Below are 20434 nucleotides of genomic sequence, written 5' to 3'. Positions count from 1 at the left end.
GGGAGCATTAGAAAGAATTCTGTAGAGCATTAAAAAATCTATGACACTGAAAACAGTATGGTCCTGGCAAAGTAATAGATAAAAGATGCATGAAATAGAAATAAAACTAGAAACCCTCATACTTAAGAACTCAACCACCAGGAAAAGACACATTTCTGTCAGAGCCAAGCGTCAGTGAGCGGAACTTTGCTGGTGAGATAAATGTCTCCGATTCCCGCTTCTACACTCAAATATGCCAAAGTTCCATAGGTATCAAAGAGTTAAATAGAAAATAACTAAAGGAAGGAACATAATGTAAAAAGAGAAAGGAATATTTGTTAAAATTATGGAATGAGAAAAGATGTGCAAATTTAGAGATAAAGATAATTCACAAATTGAAAAGTAATGATGGCAATTAATTGTGAAACATATCCTATTTATTAAAGCTACCTAATCATGATAACAGAATTAATAAAGACTAGAATAAAGACATTTATTTTAATGGTGCTAAAACCAATCCCAAGGCTTTGGACGATATTGTAGATCACACTATTCTGCAGAGTTGTTGAGAGTGAAAACTGTAGCGAAAGTCTTAGAGCACTTTTAGAGATGCTTTGGCAGGGAAGTTCTGTTACAGGAGAGCTGCACCCACTCCAATCCGTGCGCTGATGGCCTGATACTGATGCCTCCGGCAGTGGCCCTGTCTGGAGATGAGGTCTGTGCAGATGTTCATCAACTGAAACTCCTGAAGGACAGCAGCCTCACCTATGTAACTGTCCCCACCAAAGAGAAATGTGGGTTCAGACACCACACGAAAGAGCATCTGAGAAGCCAGGACCTGCGAGGCCAGGGCTGACCCTCTGGGCCCTGCAGAGGACTGACCCCTTTCCTGACCCCTCTAGCCCTACCCAGCACTGACCTGTCCAGGCCCTGCAGAGCAGCCTTGCTCCAGCCTGCTCAGGATCTGGCTCCAGAGCTGAGACAGCACAGCCCTCTCCTTCCATGGCCTTTGGTATGTGGTTCTATGCCAGGGCAGCCTTGGTGAACTACTATAATTATAAATATTAAAGAACAATACAGGTGTGATGATCAGCATGGCTTCCACTCCTTATAACAAAAATTGGAAACTTAAGACTGAGTATAGGATTCCAGTGTATGTATATAAATATTGTATCAGTCATCCTATTGAGGGAACTCCCTTCATAAAAATGAGATAATTACACTGTAACAACAGGTACATTGTCTTCATTACTTTTCTCATTACTGAGACAAACACCTAAAGTTAAAAGAGAAAAGATTTATTTAGCTCACATTTTGTAGAGGTTTCAGTTCATAGTCAGCTGGCTCCAAGCCAGGGTGGCATGGCAGAGGGGAACTGCAGAGGGAAAACAGTCCATGGCAGGCAGAAGACAGAAGCCAGCAAACAGCAAGCTACAAGCACCAAACCTCTGTGGGTCCCTTAGGGGGAGCGGCACTCACACCCTTAATCCTAGGACCCTTAATCCTGGCACTGTACCATGAGTCAAGCCCAGTGTCACAAACACTAGATCCAGCCTGTGAGAGTGTGAAGCTTTGGTGGCACATCTAGACACAAGCCAGAGCATATGTCCAGCATACATTGTCTAAGTGAGACAAACAACCCAAGCCAGACAGAGTTCCGCGGCAGGGGAACAGGCCCAGAGCACCCACCTGCTTCCCAGAGAAGGACCAACGCGCTACATATGCAGCTTCATCTCCAGGACAGACCACGGACAGAGAGAGTGGGTATGAGCAAGAGAGAGAGAACTCAGGTCACACCCTGTATCTTTTCTGATCAGAATGGAGGAAAACTAGAGGGCAACAACAAAAATCGAGGACTGGTTCTGAATTACAGGAGTGGATCTCACACCTTTCAACAAATAAGGGGACTGTGGAGAAACTGAAAGGGGAATTTATGAATTTTTTGAAGCAAATATGTAAATGAAATCCAGACATATTGAAATTTATGAGATACACCAAAAGCAGTCCAAAGAGTAAAATGAAAGATTTCAAATAAATGCATCTTAAGAATTTAGCAAAACAGGAAAAGAAAGTTAGAAGAATGAAATTAGTAGAATGAGAAAAATAACAAAGAACAAAGCAGAACTAACTAAAATAGAGACTGGAAAACATGAAAGATCAAGAGTCAAAGAATTGATTTTCAAAACAATAGCAAAATGGACACACTTGTAGCTAACATTAGCCAGGTAAAAAGACAAAATTCTCATATAACTAAAAATAGAGGTGAAAAAGAAGATATTACAGCCCCTGCCACAGAAATACAAAGGATAATTAGGAATGACTGTGAAAAACTGTATGATAAGAAATTAGACTCTCAAAAGAAATTGACAAATTTCTGAACAGACAGAACCTGCCAAAATCAAAGCACAAGGACTAAGAAAGCCTGAATAAATAGCACCAAGCAAGGAGAGTAAGCCAGAAACAGTGTCTTCTATCAAAGCACCAAACCAAAAACAGCCCTGGGGAGAAGCTGCTGAATTTGAACACATTTCTTTTCAAGCCAGTCCAAGGAATTGCAAAGGGGGCCATCCTTATGAAATTATTACAAAAGGCCAGCAAATTATTACCAAATCCAAGCAAGGGTGCGATGGAAAATGGAAACTACAGATCAATGTCCTGCAGACTGCAGATACAGAAACCCTCAACAAAATACTGGTAACTTGGGTCCAACAGGACATAGAATGATCATGGGGAGTCACAGTGGTTCCACATCCACAAATCAGTCCCTACTACAGGAATGGTGTGGGAGATAAAACCAGATGACCACCTCAGCACAGGCGCAGAAAGCATTCATTATAACTCAGAGTCACTTCATGATCAAAAGATCTGACCAAGTTTTGTATAAAAGAGTCATAGCTCAGCACAATGAAAGTAGATACAGTGAACCCTTAGACACTCAGACACTTCAGCATCTACTGAAAGTAGTTACTGTAAGAGCAGGAATAAGCAGAGGTGCCCACCCCCACCAATCTCACTGAATACAGCACTGAAGGAATTAGCCCAGGCAATAAAGCAAGAAAAATAAATAACAAGCAAACAAATAGGAAGGAAAGAAGCCAACTGCATCAGTTTGCAGACGATCATTTTCTACATGTAGGAAACCTACAGATTCCATCAAATGGCTGTTGAGAGTGACAGATTCAGCAAAGTGACTGGGAGCAAAGTTGACATACAAAAGTGAGTAGATTTTCTATGTATCAACAACTAATTTGCTGAGGAAGAACTAACGAAAGCAATCCCATTCACACTAGCTACAAAAAATATAAAATACTCAGAAATAAACTTATCCAAGAAAGAGACACAGATTTCTGTAATGAAAACTATAAAACACTGAAGAACAGAATTGAAGAAAACATAAAAAGATGAAAAGATCTCCTGTGTCCATAGACTGGAGAATTAATATTGTATAAATGTCATTCTACCCAAAGCAATCTACAGAGTCAAGAAATCTCCACCAGTATCCGAAAGGGTTTCTTCACAGAATTAGAAAAATCAATCCTGAAATTCACATGGAGCTGCGAGGACCCCACAGCCAAAGAAATCTTGAGCAAAAAGAACAGAGTTGAAGCACAACAATACGGTACAGTAGCTGATTTCAAGATGCACTACCGAGGCATAGCAGCAGGACTCCATGGTAAAGGCATTAAAAACAGATGTATAGACAAAAGGACCAGAGGAAAGATCCCAAAACAAACCAGGTAGCTGCAGCCTACTGGCACCAATAAAGCTGCCAAATCATACAAGGCAGAAATGTCAGCTTTCTCAATAAATGCTGCTGGGAACCTGCGTGGCCACGTGCTGCAGACTGAAAGGAGACTCCTTAAACAATTCCCACCCTTACACAATTCACATTGATCAAAGAGCTCCATGGAAAACCTAAAGCTGTGAAACTGCTAGATAAGATGCAGGGAAATTCCTCAGGACACTGATAGAGGTGATAACTGGCTAGATAGAACTCCGGTAGGAAAACAAATCAACCCCAAACTGCAACTGGGATTACAGACAACAAGAATATTTTTGTACAGTGAAGGAAACAGCAACCACAGTGAACAGGTTACCTAAAGAGCAGGAGAAACTAGTTTGCAGACTTCGTGAGCAGAATGCAAAGGAACAGAAGAAAAACAAGGCAGCGAAAACCGAGTAATCTAATTGTTAAAAATTAGGGAATGATCTGAACACCAGCTTCTCAGAGGGAGACATGAATGCCCCTCAATCCCATCCCCCTCTGCCTGGACTCCTGTGTGTCTGTTTATTTAGCATCATTAATCCTGTAACGGGGATTCAAGCAGGCTTCTGCTGGGTACACATTGTTAATATACAGAATTCCATAAATTATTCAACATTTTAGAAACTAATAAAGTAGTTACTAGGTGGCCAGCATCATTCGATCCAGCCATGCTGCCTGGAGCCCAAGAGTTGGGGCCTCAAGCTCAGGGAACCCACATGCCAGGGTCTCCTGAGGGCCCCATCCTCCACCTTCTGTGCCTCTCCACATAGTCCAGTCGCTGTGCCCTGTGACGGCACCTTGGCTCACACAGCGAATCTTCACTAAGGCAGGGAGCTCAGGGCCTATCTGCCAGCCATCACTCAGACTGAATACTGAAAGCAATGCCTGGTCTCTAAATCTCACACTGAAATGTACAAATATATGCATTTGCAATTTCTAAGATAAAGATGTTTCCCCTCTTGATATTTTATCCTATTATACTTTCAAAAGACATATGAAGTGAGGAGGTTTCTAAGTTTAGCAGAAATACTTTGACTTCTGTCTCATTTAGGAATTCCCCTAAACTCCTAAAATGTTGACCTAAGAGTGAAACAGTGACAGCTCAGGTCAGGGGGTACACGGGTCGTGGCTTCACGCTGGGTCCTCCAGGATGCCCTCAGCCTTCCAGGGTGACACTGCTCACCTTCGTCTCAGGGAACCATGTCCTTCATCTGCACCACGTGCAAAAGATGTGACTTCTGGAGCAGGCTCAGGGCAGTGTGAGGCTGGGAATCCGGCTCCTTTGTCCTGGGGTGGCTGGTGGCCACCAGCCTCTGTGCAGAGTCGGCCAAGTGGCTCACCTGCCCCGTGTCAGGGTCTTCACTGCCCCACGAGGGGCACCCTCAGAGGCTGCTCTCTGGATGTGCCCCACTCTCAGTGCAGGTGACTGGGGTGCTGAGCAGGGTTTGCATGGGAGTCAGGACACCTCACTGTCACACTGATGGCCTGGAGAAACCTAAAGAACTGAGTTACGTGGGCCATAGGACATGAGGACATCTGAACAGTGTGAAGGTGGCTGAGAGCACAGAGAGAACCCGAGTCTCCTGCCCAGGGGACCTGGGTCTGGAGCAGAGGACAGAGACAGAGGACAGACACAGGCCAGGGACCCTGCAGGGGAGGGCGCTGCAAAGGCACTGAGGCCACAAGCTGGCAGTGTTTGAAAGAGTTGGAGGCAGGGAGAGTAAAGAGCTGGAAATGGGAGTGACCTCTGTGTCCTGTGAAGAGGGTTCTATCAGGTGAGGGCAAAGGAAGAAAGGGAAAAGGAAACAGAACAACAAAAGAAGGATAAAGTGGAACCAGAGCTTTGTAAACACGAAGGGGAAGAGGGGCTGAAGGACCCAGGACATGTCATGCACAGGTCCAAATTCCCTATGATGAGTGTAATCATTTTGCGTGTCCAGATTGAGCCAGTAAACTAATTAAAAAGGAAGTTTGCATTACAAATGTGTCTGATCACAGATTGTTTCCAAGCAAGAGAAGACGTGGACGTCATTTCCATTTGCACTCTCAAGTCCATCTCAGTCGGAATGAGGGGACAGGGAACCCTGCAGCCCAATTCACATGCAGCACGGCTGTGTGAAAACACACTGCCACTGAGTCACACACATCCTCACGGCCACACCTGCCCACGCACAGAGCCCCATCGCCCAGCACCAGTGGTGACACAGGAAAGCAAAATCGGTGGAGGGGAGATGGGGACATCCACTCACACACTCATTCACTGACTCACACGTCAGCCACAGGGCATGCATCTGTAATCCCAGCACATGGGAGGCTGAGGCAGGAGGGTTGCAAGTTCTAGCTCAGCCTGGACAACTTAGTGACTTAGTGAACCCCTGGAACAACTATTTAATAACTCAGTATCTAAATAGGACTGGGGATGTTGCTCAGTGTGAAGACCCTGGCTCAATCCTCAGTACAGAAATCAAAGGAAAGAAGGAAGCGGATGGAAAGAGGGAAGAGGGAGAGGGGCAGGGAGCATTACTCAGCAATGAATTTGCAACTAGAAAACACACATGAAAAAGCTGTACTTGGAAACTTACTAAATTCCCTACTAAGATCCATAGAGAAAAGTCACAATGGACACGATTAAACATTTATAACTGATTTAAACTCAAGTATACATAAACATATGCATACATGTACTGATGGGTCAATCAAATGTACCAGAAGTAGTACAGCCTGAAACTACAAATACGATGCCTACAAAGCCTCAGATACCATGAAAACTTAATACAGGTGAGGTTAGAATGCAGTTTAAGAGGCTTAAAACCAGACTCATACTATAAACCCAAAGGGAGTGAAAATCAGGATAGTAAAGATAGCAAAGAATTATGTAAAATTATGATATGGAAAAAGATGTGGACAGACTGAGTCCATCAAACTTTAATAAAAATAAATTTTTAGAAAGATTATGAAAATAGAATGTACATATCAATAGTGATCTTTTAAAAAAGATATAATTAAAGATGAAGTTTGGATTTTGAAAAGTTTTAACATTTATCTCAATGCTGAAGCTTAAAGAAATGCATACTTTTCTAAGACCATTACGATACTAAAATTTAAACATTCTAAAAGATCTAAGATTCACTCATAAATATTAGAAAAACTAAGCAAACCAACAATTACTAAAGTTATATAATCAGGATAATCTCAAAAGCCAAGTTAATTTAAAAAATAAAGTATATCAACTCTATATGAGATTGTGCCCGGTTATTTCAGTGCCATAAACATTTACTATAGAAGTGGGATGAGCACAGAATAGGAACAAAAGAACACATTTGACCAATTCCCTGAACCTGACCCAGAATCAGGATAAAGTTAGGTCTCATTATCACAGGCCAGCAGGCTTCTACACACAGGTCTTCAATTAATCCACCTCTATGTGCATACATTTGGGCAAGCTGCGTTTTTCTCAGAGGTAAAATAATGCTTTGACTATATAAAATCTGTTTGTGAGACTCCACAGTCTAGGTAAAGTGGATATACTTCACTTCCCTATAATTGTTCATACAAGTGCAACTTTAAAAACTGGACATTTTATTTAAAGCAAACATGAGAAATTCTGAAAATGAGAGAGAAGAATACAGATTAGTGAGAGAATTTGGGATTAAAAGCTAATCTTCCATCCTAAAAATGCAGTTCAGAACCCCTTCTCTTCCAGGCTGCATGGTATCAGAAGAGGCCTGGCCAGGACCTCTCCTGGGAAGCAGCGGTCAGGTCCACTGCCCTCCCATGGAAGGGCCAACAGAGCCATGGCTCCCTGCCCTGTCCAGCAGTGCAAGTGGCTCTGGGGATGGCTGTGGGGCTGAGGACAGTCTGGGCCTCCAACTCCACCTACCTGCCCTTCAACCTTCCATCACCAGGGCAGCGTCAACCAAGGCCTGCTCACATGCAGGACTTCAGTACCATCTGGGTCTTGAACATGACCCAAAATCCCCAGGTGTCAATAAAAAAATCATTCATTATGCCAGGAACCAGGAATATTCAAAAAAGAAAAGCATCACCCATCAAAGTCCATACAACCATGCAGAGGTTAGAATTCTCAGGCCAGAACCCCAAAGAGCTGATCTAAGTATTTCATCCCAACAACTATAAATGTCTGCAAAAACAAAGAGTGAGGTTTAGTAAAGCAGGAAGTCTGACCCAAGGAAGTTAAACATACAAAAGAAAAGTTTTAGAATTAAAAAAATTCAAGAACCAAAATAAAATACTGGATAGATGGGCTTGAAAGAATAAAGAAAATGAGAGAAAAACAAATGTAACTGTGAGGAGTGGTAGAAATTGCATAATCTGAATTGTGGGTTGAAGAAAAAATGAAGAGACAACAGAAGGAAGGGACTGAGAAATTACCCAATAAAAATGCCTGAAAATCCCCAGAACTGGCACCCAATTCCAGTTTGTCACTGTTCACTGTTCACTATAGACTGCATGCTCCTCTGCCCCTAGAGGGGGTTCCCCTGCAACTTCCATTTCTCCTGCCTTTCCATTTGCCCATATCTGGTGACAGAGCTCCAGAAGTCCCCAGCGAGCACTCATAGGGTGAGGAGAGTCCTGGCAAGGAGGGTTCCCCATCTGTCCCCTCTGGTTTAGCAACTCCAAAGCGAAGTGAGGAAAGAAGGAGAAAGCAGATTTCCTCCTTAATGTTTTTTAGTGGGCATCACCCCTGCCTTCAGAGGTGGCCCAGTGCAGTGACACATAATCATGGTTTTCCCTAAAGAACAGAAACCTTTCTTCATCCCTTTTGGGCAATTACCAAGGAAAGCATTGCTTTACCCCCATGTCTTCAAGATATGGAAAGCCACTTCACCTCTGAGGTTACACATGCAAGGCAGAACTCATTGTGAATTCAGAACACATCTGACCTAACAAACAGTGATAACAATATTCCCTTCCCCCTGAAATAGAATCTTTGAAAACACTGTTTAGCTGCCGTGGAATTTCCCAGGTGAGGTTAGAATATATCAGTTAATATTTATACGCTGAAGGGAAGGACTTGGCTCTGTACCTGAGAGTCATGGTTAGCCCAGCTCCTTCAGGTGAGTGTCACAGACTCCTCTGTGGGGGTGGGAGGTGGGCACCCAGACATCCACACCCATCCCTGCACCTCATGGTGTGGAGTCTGCCTCCCATCAAGGAGTCCTGGGCACACAGTTCATGAGGACTACTCAGGATAAAGATCCTGATGTGAAACATGGTCTGTATCAGGAGATACTTTGTATACACCTCTGTGGCAGAGGCATTGTTAGGCATGTTTGTTTTCAGTTTTGTAATGCATCACTTGGAGGCTCGGGCACCAGAGAGGGAAAATATTTGTAATTCTAAATAGGAAGCACCTGTCAGAATGGTGCGTGAGAGAGAGAGGTGAGCAGGTGGGACCCCTACACTGGGGCAGAGGGCTGAGAGTTGCATCTCCAGTGTAGGAGTCCTCCAAACTGAGTGGAAGAGCACCTGTGCCTGGGATGGGTGCTTGGCCACTGAGCTCAGAGCAGGGCACTCCCATCCAGAGTAGCCCAGTCCATCTGCAGCATTACCCACCACAGAGCACCAGCTGCCACTGGATCCACCAACAGTGGGGAACTCAGCGGCTGCCAGTTTCCACCACTGCTGGATCCATCTCTCCAGTTTCCCAACAAAATAATAGAGATGGTGTGAAAATGCCAAGTGTCTCCTCAGAGTGGGACCCGACTTCTTGGATGGTCATTAATTCTCACCTAGATCTACAGTAAATCTATGGGCTATAGTTTAAAATAATGTCAGAAGATCCATAAGTAACAAGGTACAGAACCTCTCTGAGAGAAACACCTCAGACGCTAGAATTTACCACCATGGAGAAGACCACATGAAAGGAGAGGAATTCTCATGACCCAGGAAGAAACTAAGGAAAAAGAAAAACGTGATGGAAGGCTGGAGCCAAACATCCTCTCACTGGAGCTGGCCGAACTCTTGGGTGTGGCGCTCTTGCTGGAGCTGATTGGACTTGAGTTGTGGGCTCTTGTTAGAGCTGTGGTCGCACTGAAGTTAAGGACTGGTGAGCCCAAAGGAGAACAGAGTCAGCGTGGAGACCTGCACTAACCAGCAGTGAGTGCTCAGAATTTGGTCCTCCTGGGAAAGGGGGTGACTGACTGGACAACATATTGGAATTGGGCAAGACAGGCCTGAACCAGGAACAGCAGTGACTTCAGTTGGCTGCTCCTGCCCAGAGCAGAATGGTGAGATCTGCTTGGGTGGTGTCATGCCCCTGGCTGGGACCCAATAACCAGGGACAAAATTGTCCCCAAAGTTGTCCTGAATCGGTTCCATCTGCGCAGTACACACTAACATGGTGAAGGCCTCCACTGGTTGATTGGCTCAAAGAAGGGGAACAGCCTATACCTTCCCTGCTTGCACCTCAGTGACCAACAGAAAACAGGAGAGGGCAGCAATCCCTACACAGCACGCGTCAGAAGAACCAAAACCAATAAGGAAAGGGGCTGGAACTTCCACCATACACTTGTACGGAAAAAACAAGAAACATGACAAGAGAAAGAAATACAAAAAAGCCTCCAGCTGCCAACCCAGGGAGGATGGGTCCAGGAGAGGTAAATACAGAAAAGATCAAGGGTAGCAAACATGCAATATGGGACACTGCATCAGCTGACATAAAGAGATATCTTCATGACATTATAGATGATCTCAAAACTGAAATACTAATACAAGTAAAGCAAGATATAAGAAGATTAATAAAAGAAATGCTAAGCACCTCTCAAGAAGACACAGATGGAAGAATAGAGGAGCACAAAAAAAGGAGGGAAACCTTCAATGAAGAATATTTTAAAAACCTAGAATACATAAAACAGATTCAAAGGGATTACTAGGAAATTAAAAACTCCATCAAAAGTTGGAAAAATTACCTGAAAGAAACTAGAGATAGATTAACAAAACTTGAAGATAGGTTTGCAATGTGTGATCTCGAAAGGAGAGATCTCTTAAAAATAACAAGGAAACAGGCAGTAACAATACAAAGGCTAGAAGACAACAAGAGAATCTATAACTTGAGAATAAAGAATGCAACTGAAGAAGCAGAGGTAAACACAAAAGGAAATACAAAGGCTATCCACAGAAATAATTAAGAAAACTTCCTAATCATAGGAAAAGGAAATGATATTCAGATGTATGAGGCATACAGAACTCCAGCCACCCACAACCAAAACCGAGCTATACCCAGACATATAATAATCAAGATCCCAGAAATTCATCACAAGAACAAAATATTAAAAGCCATCAGAGAAAAGAAACAGATCACCTATAAAGGAAAACCCACCAAAATCATGACACACTCTTGACACAAACCATCAAATCAAGAAGAGCTTGGAGCAAAGTATTCCAAACCCTGAAAGAAAATAACCTCCAACCCAGATTAATGTACCCTGAAAAACTGTCTCTCAAAATTAATGGAGAAACAAGATGTTTCCATGACAAAGAGAAGTGGGGGAGTTCATAACCACCAAGCCACCCCTACAAAAAGTGCTAAGGACACTCTAGAGAAAGAGAAAAAAAATTACCAGGATTTCAGGCACAGGGGCAGAGCAGCCTCAATGAATGGGACAGACAGTGGAATGAAGGAGAAAAGTAGACAACCAATGGCAGAAAAATAGCATAACAGAAATGAAGCAGAGAAGGTTGGCTATAATCTCTAACATAGATGGCCTTGATACACTAACAAAAAGAAACACAGGCAGAGTAGATCAGGAGGTAGGCTCCATCAAGATGCTCTGTATAGGAAATATAATTAACCTGAAAGAGGGTTTATGGACTGAAAGTCAAATATGAGAAAACAATTCTCTATGTGATAGAGAACCACAGAGAAATAGGGGCAGCTCATCCAGCAGCTGCAGATAGATTGGAAAGACGTGACACTTTTGTGCAGTGGAGAACTACTCAGCTATAAGGAAGGAAAACCTTGAGGCTTTTGTAGGTAAAGGAATACAACTTAAGATAAAATCCAGGAGTGAGAAGGTCCAAAACCACTTATGTAAATAGCAGGTTGTACCCCTAACCTAAAAACTAAAGGAGTTAGTGTGACCCAAAATGTACAATGTACCCTGTGAAAGTGAAAGGAGAGGAATTGTCTAAAAAAGGAAGGCAGAGGACATTGTTAATAGTGTATCAGGATTTAAAATACACAGTGTTCTTACCACTCTGTTTAGTTTTGTTATATTCTGTTCCAGTCTGTCTAGTTGTACTAGACTTGAGGGCACAGACAGCTATTCCAAAAATAGCATGATACACCTTTGTAACCATCCTTAATTTCCTATTAACTTAATGTGAAGCCCTGTATAACTTAGACTGTCTTATTATGACTGATCTTATTTGAATCTGGTTTGTTAGATCGCTGTTTTGTATTAACTGATTTTATTCAAATCTCTTACAATTGGTAGTATCAAGTCTAAGAGTATAGGCAACTACTCTGAAGATGACAAGATTCACTAGGACATCCGCTCTGGCTTGACTATTACCTGCTTTTGAAGTTTTATAATGTCTCCAATTTTTTGTTTTTATTAATATTGTTATGTACTGCTATGTTCAATTACACTATGCCTGACGGTATAGACAATTCCATTGAAGATAACAAGAGACATCATTGTAGATTACCTTGTATTGTGGTTCTATATGACTTTTTCGTTTCATGTTTTTCTAGGAATTTGTTTTGTTTTGTCTTGTTTTATTTTGTTTTTCCCTCTAATACAGAAAGGATAGATATACATGTAGAGATTCACACATAGGTAGAATTTCTAAAAGGTTTGTGAGAATTGATTATATAATGCATGATGAAATAAACAGCTACTTTGAAGAAACAGAGACACTAGGGTACCCAATGCTGGTTCTGTAGCATCATGATGAGATGATACTATTATACCAGCAATACTATTATTCTTTGTTCAGAGTGATTTTAGTGTGTTTGGTTTTGTTTCATTTTAACATACATGAAGGTATGGACAGCTATTTTGAAGAGAATGAGAGACACTAAGACAGCCATTGTTGACTTCCTTATTGTCTGAACTTGAAGACCTAAAATGCCATCATCAGCCTGTTCTGATCAGTTTTATACTATGTTGTTTTGTATGAATTCACAGTATGTGAAGATACAGACAACTATTTGGAAGAAAACAGGAGATAATATGATAGACAGTGAGGATCTTCGGTTGTCTTGCTTCGAAATCTGTGTCTCTTACATCGTTTTCTTATGTTCTGCTTTGTTATGTTTAATTTTACCTTCTTTAAAATGAAATTTAAAAAAGAAACTGGCTATAACTTGTAATTTAAACCTACTTTAATACCATAGTTCTTGTAACAGTTCATTTTTATCTGCATTGTTTATAGAGATTGTTAAAGTGTTATTTGGTAAAATACATTTTCATTGAAATAATAACAGAACAGGACACCCAGCCATTATCACAAAGTACTTGGTGCAATTCCTGAGAAATGGAAAAAACACAGATAATCCTTGTGTTTTCTTAGAAACCTGAAGTTTTTTCCCTGAAATAGTTTTTTTCCTGTCTGATAAACTGTGGTCTCAGAGTCACAGAAGTCATCAACCCCTTGCCTTTGTTGAGATGGGTTTTCAAGAGCTGCGGAAGTGACTGAAATTCCAGTCTTCTCAACACTCAGCTCAGGCTTTTCGTGGGAAGGTTCATTCCAGAGGACTTTTTCTCCTTCTGTAATCCTGGATCCTGAAAGGGAGCTTGGGAGAAGAGCTCGTCTGTTGTAGGTATCCTTGGAAGGGGACAGCCAGCCCTAAGGTGGTGATGGGCGGTGCTATGTATGAGAAGGCACAGCTGGCCTCTCACCGTGCACTTCCAGGCACCAGGGTCAGCGCTGTGCTGGCTTGCTCTGAGGTCAGTGGTCAGTAGTCAGCAGGGCTCCCCAGTCATCAGCCTCAAGCAGCTCAGGGAGGCAGAGCTGCGGGTCGCCCCAGACCAGATTCTGTTGTGACGTGCCTGGTCCAGGGTGTGCTCAGGGCCTCGTGCATTGCATGGGCATTGATTTGGAAAGATTGGTGTGGAGTCTGGGCGAGCACAGTTCTTAAAACCCTAGGGGAGGGCTCGGTGACCTCAGCCTCCCCTGCTCCCTTCCGCTCCACTAGGCCTCACTGTTCGGCTGCATTCTCCTCCATTACTAGCATATTAAAAATTAAGATAAAGGCTCTGGTGTAATTAATTGCAATAAGGCATTAACTCTTGAAATAAAACTGTCAAAATGTTAGTTTTAATTTTCTTTTAATACCAATATAAGTAGATGCTGTTGTAAAGCATTTGTCAACTTTGATGTTGTTCTACAAAAATATATTTAATTTCAATGTGGTCAAATAATACCTATTATCCACTTGCTTGAGAGATAAATTATTTTGGAGATTTCATGTTCTGTTTTGCATGAGCCTTCATTACCCAAGGCAGGAACAAGAGCAGGAGAACAGTCCCTCAGAGGCCAGTATTCTGCAAAATGTGGTTTAGTGGGGAAACACATGAAAAAGAACACAGTGTTCTTATCCTGCCCACAGCCAACTGCCTGTGCTCTCCTCGGTCCAGCATTTACTTTAGATGTTGTGATGGCGAACCTTTTAGAGCTTTTAATGGTAACAAGCAGCTGGGTGAGGCGTGTGTGCCACAGGTTCGCCACCCACTCTAGAACCACAGCTGTTCACCAGCTGGGCCGACGGTTTCGGCTAAGGAGAGTCCTGGTCTCTCAGGGAATTACCAGTGAAGGACTTTTCAGAGGTGGGATGAAGAAAAGATGGAGGAAAGAAAACTTTGGTTGGAAAAGAAGAGACAGCTAGCACATGAAACAAAATAATGAGCTTTATTCAATGAAAAGAAGTGACTTTTCTGCTGGAACTACAGAAGAGAAATGGGGCAAAATGCATGCTGTATTTGTTCCGAGGTTCACCAGGAGCCGCTCTGCGGAAGCTCTCAAATCTGAATCACTTTTTAAGAGCAAACCTGAGCGTATTCTTACGTGATGTGATCTTTGTAAGATTTAGAGGCATTAAGGTGGTCACAGAAGTGTTTAAAACCCTTCTTTTACAATGCATTCTCTTCAAAACAACTTGGGCGTCAGCAATGATTCATCTTTATAAGGCAGGAAATCGCCGCACCTTCGGGCTTCCCAGCCTGCTGTACATATATTCCTGCTTCCATCAGCATTGGTCTCGGAGGCCTGATCTTTCTTTCTCATCCCAAACAAAGCTGGATGCTGCTGAACAGAGATCCCCACGCTTCTCAATCTCCTGACAAGGCAAGGACACTGGAAAAACTTGCAGTGACAAAAGGGTTCACAGGGCTCACAGGAGTGCAGCTCTGGAGACCAGGATCCCTGCACACACTATGGCCACTGCCTCTCAGATGCCTCCAGTGGGACACCCATCCCATGCTGTGGCTCCCTGGTGGCCCTTGCTGTCTCCCTCCTGTATGCACTGTGCATAGAGGTGTGGTGGTTTCCACCCCGTTTTGGAAATGGGGTCACCTTGTACTGTCTGCCTCGATGCCTTGTCTCTGTTAGCCCACAGTGGACACAGATCTGTCACACGGAAACTCCCCACCTGCATCCCGCCATCCCTACAGTTCAAGGCTGCTCATGGAGCTCTACTGCATGCTCACCTGGGGCTTTAACATGCAGCTGGGGCTTTTAAGTGAAATGATTGCCCACATGCATATTTCTTCTTCCTTCTTTTCCACTTCACAAAAATGGTAAGGAAAGCTTAAAATATAAAGCAATTTTCAGAGTGGACCTATAGGATCAAGCAGACTGTGGGTCGTTACACCAAGGAGAGTTTATTTACTTCTGAGCATCCTGACAGCCCCAGATCGTGGTGCCAGCTGGCCAGGGTACAGGCACAGGGAAGGCCTGACTATCTGGACCCTGGCCCAGACCCCATGTCCTGGCACTGATGTGCTCTAGGAAGAAGACTCAAGGTCTAAGTTTAGAGAAAGGGAACCTGAGCAACTTGTGGACCTGAAAACTCCAGGAAAATGTTGAGAGTGAGATTAAAAATAGAAATTGAATTCCTGTGCCTCCTGTGAGGTGGCATCATGTGGGGCCCCGGGGAGAACAGCCAAATGCCATCACCTTCCTGCACTCAGGCTGAGAGACAAGAAGAGCTATGCCCTGCCCCCAGCCCCACCCCATCAGGGACCGGCTGATCCAGAGAAGCACAGGCAGAGATGGAGCTACTGAAGTAAAATATGACTTAATGCTTGGAGTGCTTAGGGTTTCACTGACTTCCCAGGCTACAGCCGGTACTGATCGTCTCTTTGGAGTAGAACAATTTGCAATACAGCATCTAAGGGGGATCTCCTTCTGAGGCAGTAACCATTGTTAATTCCCTGTTATCTCGTTCTAAAATCCTGTATTATTTTCTTTGTTTTGCTTGGTTGGGTTTTCTTCTGTTTTATTTTGCTTCTTTTATTCTTTTTAAAATAAAAATTACACACAAAAATACTCCTGTATCCAGGAAGTGAATGTCAGCCTCCTGGCCACGGGGATGGGTGTCTGCCCTGCAGGGAGGGAACGGGTCTTCCCTTCCACAGTGAATTCCCAAGCTCTCCAGAAAGCAGCGTGCATGCACGCCAACACATGCACAGCAGCGCAGCCCAGACCGACTGCCTGCACCGTGGACTCTCTAGCCACCCGCACAGCTGCCCTCAGGGTCCAGCCCTGCCCGAGAGGGCCAGAAGAGGCAGAGCTTAGGGATTCAAAGTTATATCACATCTTAGAAGAAGGATAAGCACCTCAAAGTGAATCTTCCAGAAAAAAAGAGCCCTTCAATATTAAAGACTTAACAGCTGAAATAAAACTATTAAATATTAAAAACAGTGGAGAAAATTGCTCACAAATCAGAGCACATTAAAAAAGGAAGAAAAGCAGAATGGATAAATAAATTAGAGGTCACTCCTGAACGTCCAACTTTTTTATGGTTTTTTTTTTTTTTTGTGGAACCGGGGATCAAACTTACAACCTCGCACTTGCCAGGCAGGCACTTATGCCACTCCCCAGCCCCTGAATGTCCAACTTTTAGTTAAAGAAAATCCAAAGAGAAAGAATGAAGAAGGTGGAGGAGAAGAAAATCTACGGACTTCATAAACATGTTACCGAAGACATTCTGTATATACACTTTGTATCCTTTGACCTATATTTTGTAAACCTCCTGTAAGCTGCAAATACACACAACAAAATATCTCTTTAAAAAGTCTCTATAAGTGATTTCCGACTGCAAATATTTTCCAAAACAATAAAGAAAATGAAAAAGTGGTCTCATACAGATTCTTTCTTGAAAAGTTTCTAACTTTTATGAAACAAACAAAAAAAATCAAACTTCCCCTAAGGTCAAAATTGAACCTAACTATTGAATTTGATCAGTTCTCATACAATTTGGTTTGTGACCAGAATTGTGGAAAGAATCAAGTTCATGAACTGAGACATCACTGTATTCAAATACATTTAATAAAAGGGTTCTACTGGGTTTTCTATGCAGTGAAAATGTGGTATCACCACAGTATGCATGTGGTGGAGGAGAGAGATGTCAAGGGCTTTAACCAATGGCTACCACAAAACTTAACAGCATGTGATTAACATCAAGGACCCACACAGGCCGGGAGCTCAGGGTTTCAGTAAACTCGGAAGCTGGGGGCTTTCAGGAGGTTGCCGAGAAGTAAAATCTGAACCAAAGTGCAGAAGGCCTACTTAGTAAAAACATTTTAGGCACTGATTAGAGCAACAGTGTGCTTTTTAAAAGTTGAAAATATGAACAACTTTAAGGATAATATTATGAGGCAGGCTTCACTGAACGTTTTGCACTCCAAAGAGACCTGTGCCCTCCAAGGGCAAGGTTGGTGACTCGGGCCTCCATGCAGCTTGCGTTTCCGGTGCTGTCTGACCCTCTGTGGATCGTGTTTCCACAAGTATGACTTTCCTGCTTCCCGGAAGACTCCTGCTAACATTTCTTGGAGTCTTATTCTGTTTCCCTGCTAACTAATTTTCTTAGTAACTGAGTAAGCAGTTTGCTTATAACTTGTTTCTGCAGCTGCCTTCTGTTTTGAAGGGAAGAAGGGAACTTTAAGTCACTTCTTCATGGAAGAGGTCACAGCACCAGCACGGGCCCAGGTCCCCGTCGTGGACACCTGTGGGTGCTGCCATGCGTCACCTGCTCCTCCCACAGTGCTCTAGGCGATAGAGGCCTCCTCCCTTTGGTGCCTGTCTGGGGCACATGGGGCAAGTCCCCTGTCACCCATTCACGTGCCAGGCTCGGCGAGTCCTGGAGAGGCGGTGGCTCGAGGCTGAGGAGCATCACATTCCATACTGAGGTGAGCGAACACTCGCCGTCCTTTATCCCGTTCTTTCTGTGTGCCCTTGTGGGCTAACGACTCGGCCAGGTATTAAGGAAACTTGCAGACATGAGACCGTTTATCACAAAGGCAAAAATGAATCAATTTATTGACATCCAGCTCAACAAGGTTGTTCTGAAACAAGATTTAGTTTTTCCTCTAATTGCATCAATGTATTTGAAAGAAAAAAACAGCTAATTATTAAACAACTATATAGCAGGCAGTACATGGGGTGGGGGATTGAATTTATTATTGTTAATTTTCATTAAAACTTTAAAGAATTATGCCCAGACTATCAAAAAGAAAATTGACTTTTCTGGATCATGTAGCTAGTAAATAGTAAAGGCAACCTTCTAAGAATGGAATGTCTGGTTCTTATGCTATAAAATAAAAATCTATTAAAATGAATTGAATCTCTGCTTTTGTTTCAATCAGTAGTTAAATTCTTTGCAAATAATATTGTTTTCTTATTTTTCAGCAAAGATTTGGGCAAAGCCTCTGAAATTTGCTCTGGTGGAGAAGGAAATGATTGCTTTATTAAATATCTATAAACATGTATTTTGCTCAAATTGGTCTGTGCTTCCCAGAACTCTGTAAGCTGTGTATTATGGTCCTGAATCATGGATGAGAAAAATCTGAGCTGATGTCACTGAGATTTCCCAGCCATCAGTAAGCTGCATCTGGGCTTGCAGTGGACAAATTGAGCCTTCTTTCAGCTCTGTCCACTATGGTTAGAGCAGAGAAGACCCCCGAAGGTCCCCTCGCATGCCCTTGCTCTTTGCCAATCCTAAAGCACGGATGGGGATGGAATTTCAGCCACTCCAGTTCAGAACCCACATTCTGGGCCCAGGGCATCATCCACAGCATTGCCACTCACTACACAGATCTCAAAGCTCGAACCTGAACGAACCCTAGACGCTCCTGAGGAGACACCCATCATGCAGCCAGAAACCTGCTGGAGAAAGCCGAGGAAGTGCAGTCCTTTAACTGTACCAGAAGGGCCATGCAGAGGGTGGGGAATAATACAACAGTCAGGTTTCCAGAGTTATTTTATGAAACTTGATCATATTAAATGTCTGTAAGACAACTTAAGCCTGAAAGACAATAAAGATCAACCAAGAGTTATTTGGGGAAGGGGAGGGGAGAGGGGAGTAAAAAGATTGAGGATGAGGTCCCCATGAGGAACGCGGTCATTGCATACTCCAAACATGGACTATGAAAGTGTTCCAAAATACAGCTGCTCAGCACGCACACACCAGTCAGGTTTCAGATGTTGATACTTGTACAAAAGCCGCTAGGGCTGCAGCACAGGTCTTTCCACCCGATGCTGGGCACAGCTGCCACCACTGCAGCTGGGTGATTCCACCCTCAGGGCTCCTCAGGGGCCACAGGGAGACTGGACTGGATGCTTATAGCAGGGTGACTCTAAACAGGAAAAGAGTCTAAAAACTGACTTAAAAGTAGCTAACTAGATAATAAGAGAAATGGATAGATAGGTGGAGGAATCTCACAGACACAATTCAGTGAAAAAGAATTTGTCAAAGCAGTCCATAGTCCATTTAAAAACTCACTGTCAAGCACTGTGGTTTGTATGGATGCTAACTCATCCGCATTCTCAGCAAGCTCAGAAAGCTGTGTTATTACTCCTTTACAAACCAGGAAAACGAGACACAAGCTACAGATGTGTGAGGCGGCTAGACGCTGATTAGCGGTTGTCACCCATCACGAAGAGTCAAAGAAGTGTTGCAGAGTGAAAGTCAGGCGGAGAGACACACAGGGATGGCTCGAATTCTACCTAACGGTTTTGCTTACTTTGTTTTTCAGTGCTGGAGACTGACTCTAGGACACTGCACCTGCTATGCTAGGCAAGTGTCTTAGTTACTTTTCTCATTGCTAAGACAAAATTCCCAACACCCAAAGTTAAAGAGGGAAAGGTTGATTTAGCTCACAGTTTGCAGAGGTTTTAGTCTATGACTGGCTGGCTTCAAGGCAGGGTGGCACATGGCTCCAAGGCAGGGTGGCATATGGCACAGGGGCAACTGTTCATGGCAATGGAAGACAGCAAAGGCAGTGACAGAGACAGACGAGCCTCTTTCTGCTCCTTAAGTGGTATCCATTCTACTGGGACTAGGGCAGTGACAATCCAATCAGTGGACTGATCCAGCAGTCACCAGCCTTTATCCCAGCATTGGATCATGAATCAATCACACACTCCAGATTCAGCCACTTCTAAAAATCCCTGCCCCCATGACTGCATGGGGCTTTGGCGGGGGACATCTAGACACAAACC

At 43.3% G+C, this 20434-nt stretch overlaps 1 protein-coding gene across 1 annotated transcript in view; it reads right to left on the bottom strand.

Moving 5' to 3' along the window:
• Unc13c (unc-13 homolog C) overlaps positions 1–20434 on the bottom strand; it is a 438787-nt gene that overhangs the window by 344587 nt on the left and 73766 nt on the right. The window lies entirely within an intron of this gene.

The sequence above is a fragment of the Cavia porcellus genome, unplaced genomic scaffold, assembly GCF_034190915.1.
Source record: "Cavia porcellus strain 051 isolate PalLab524CR breed Dunkin Hartley unplaced genomic scaffold, mCavPor4.1 scaffold_1, whole genome shotgun sequence".
In the NCBI taxonomy this organism is placed as follows: domain Eukaryota; kingdom Metazoa; phylum Chordata; class Mammalia; order Rodentia; family Caviidae; genus Cavia; species Cavia porcellus.
The sequence above is the reverse complement of the archived record's forward strand: the minus strand, read 5'-3'. Positions and strand labels throughout refer to the sequence as shown.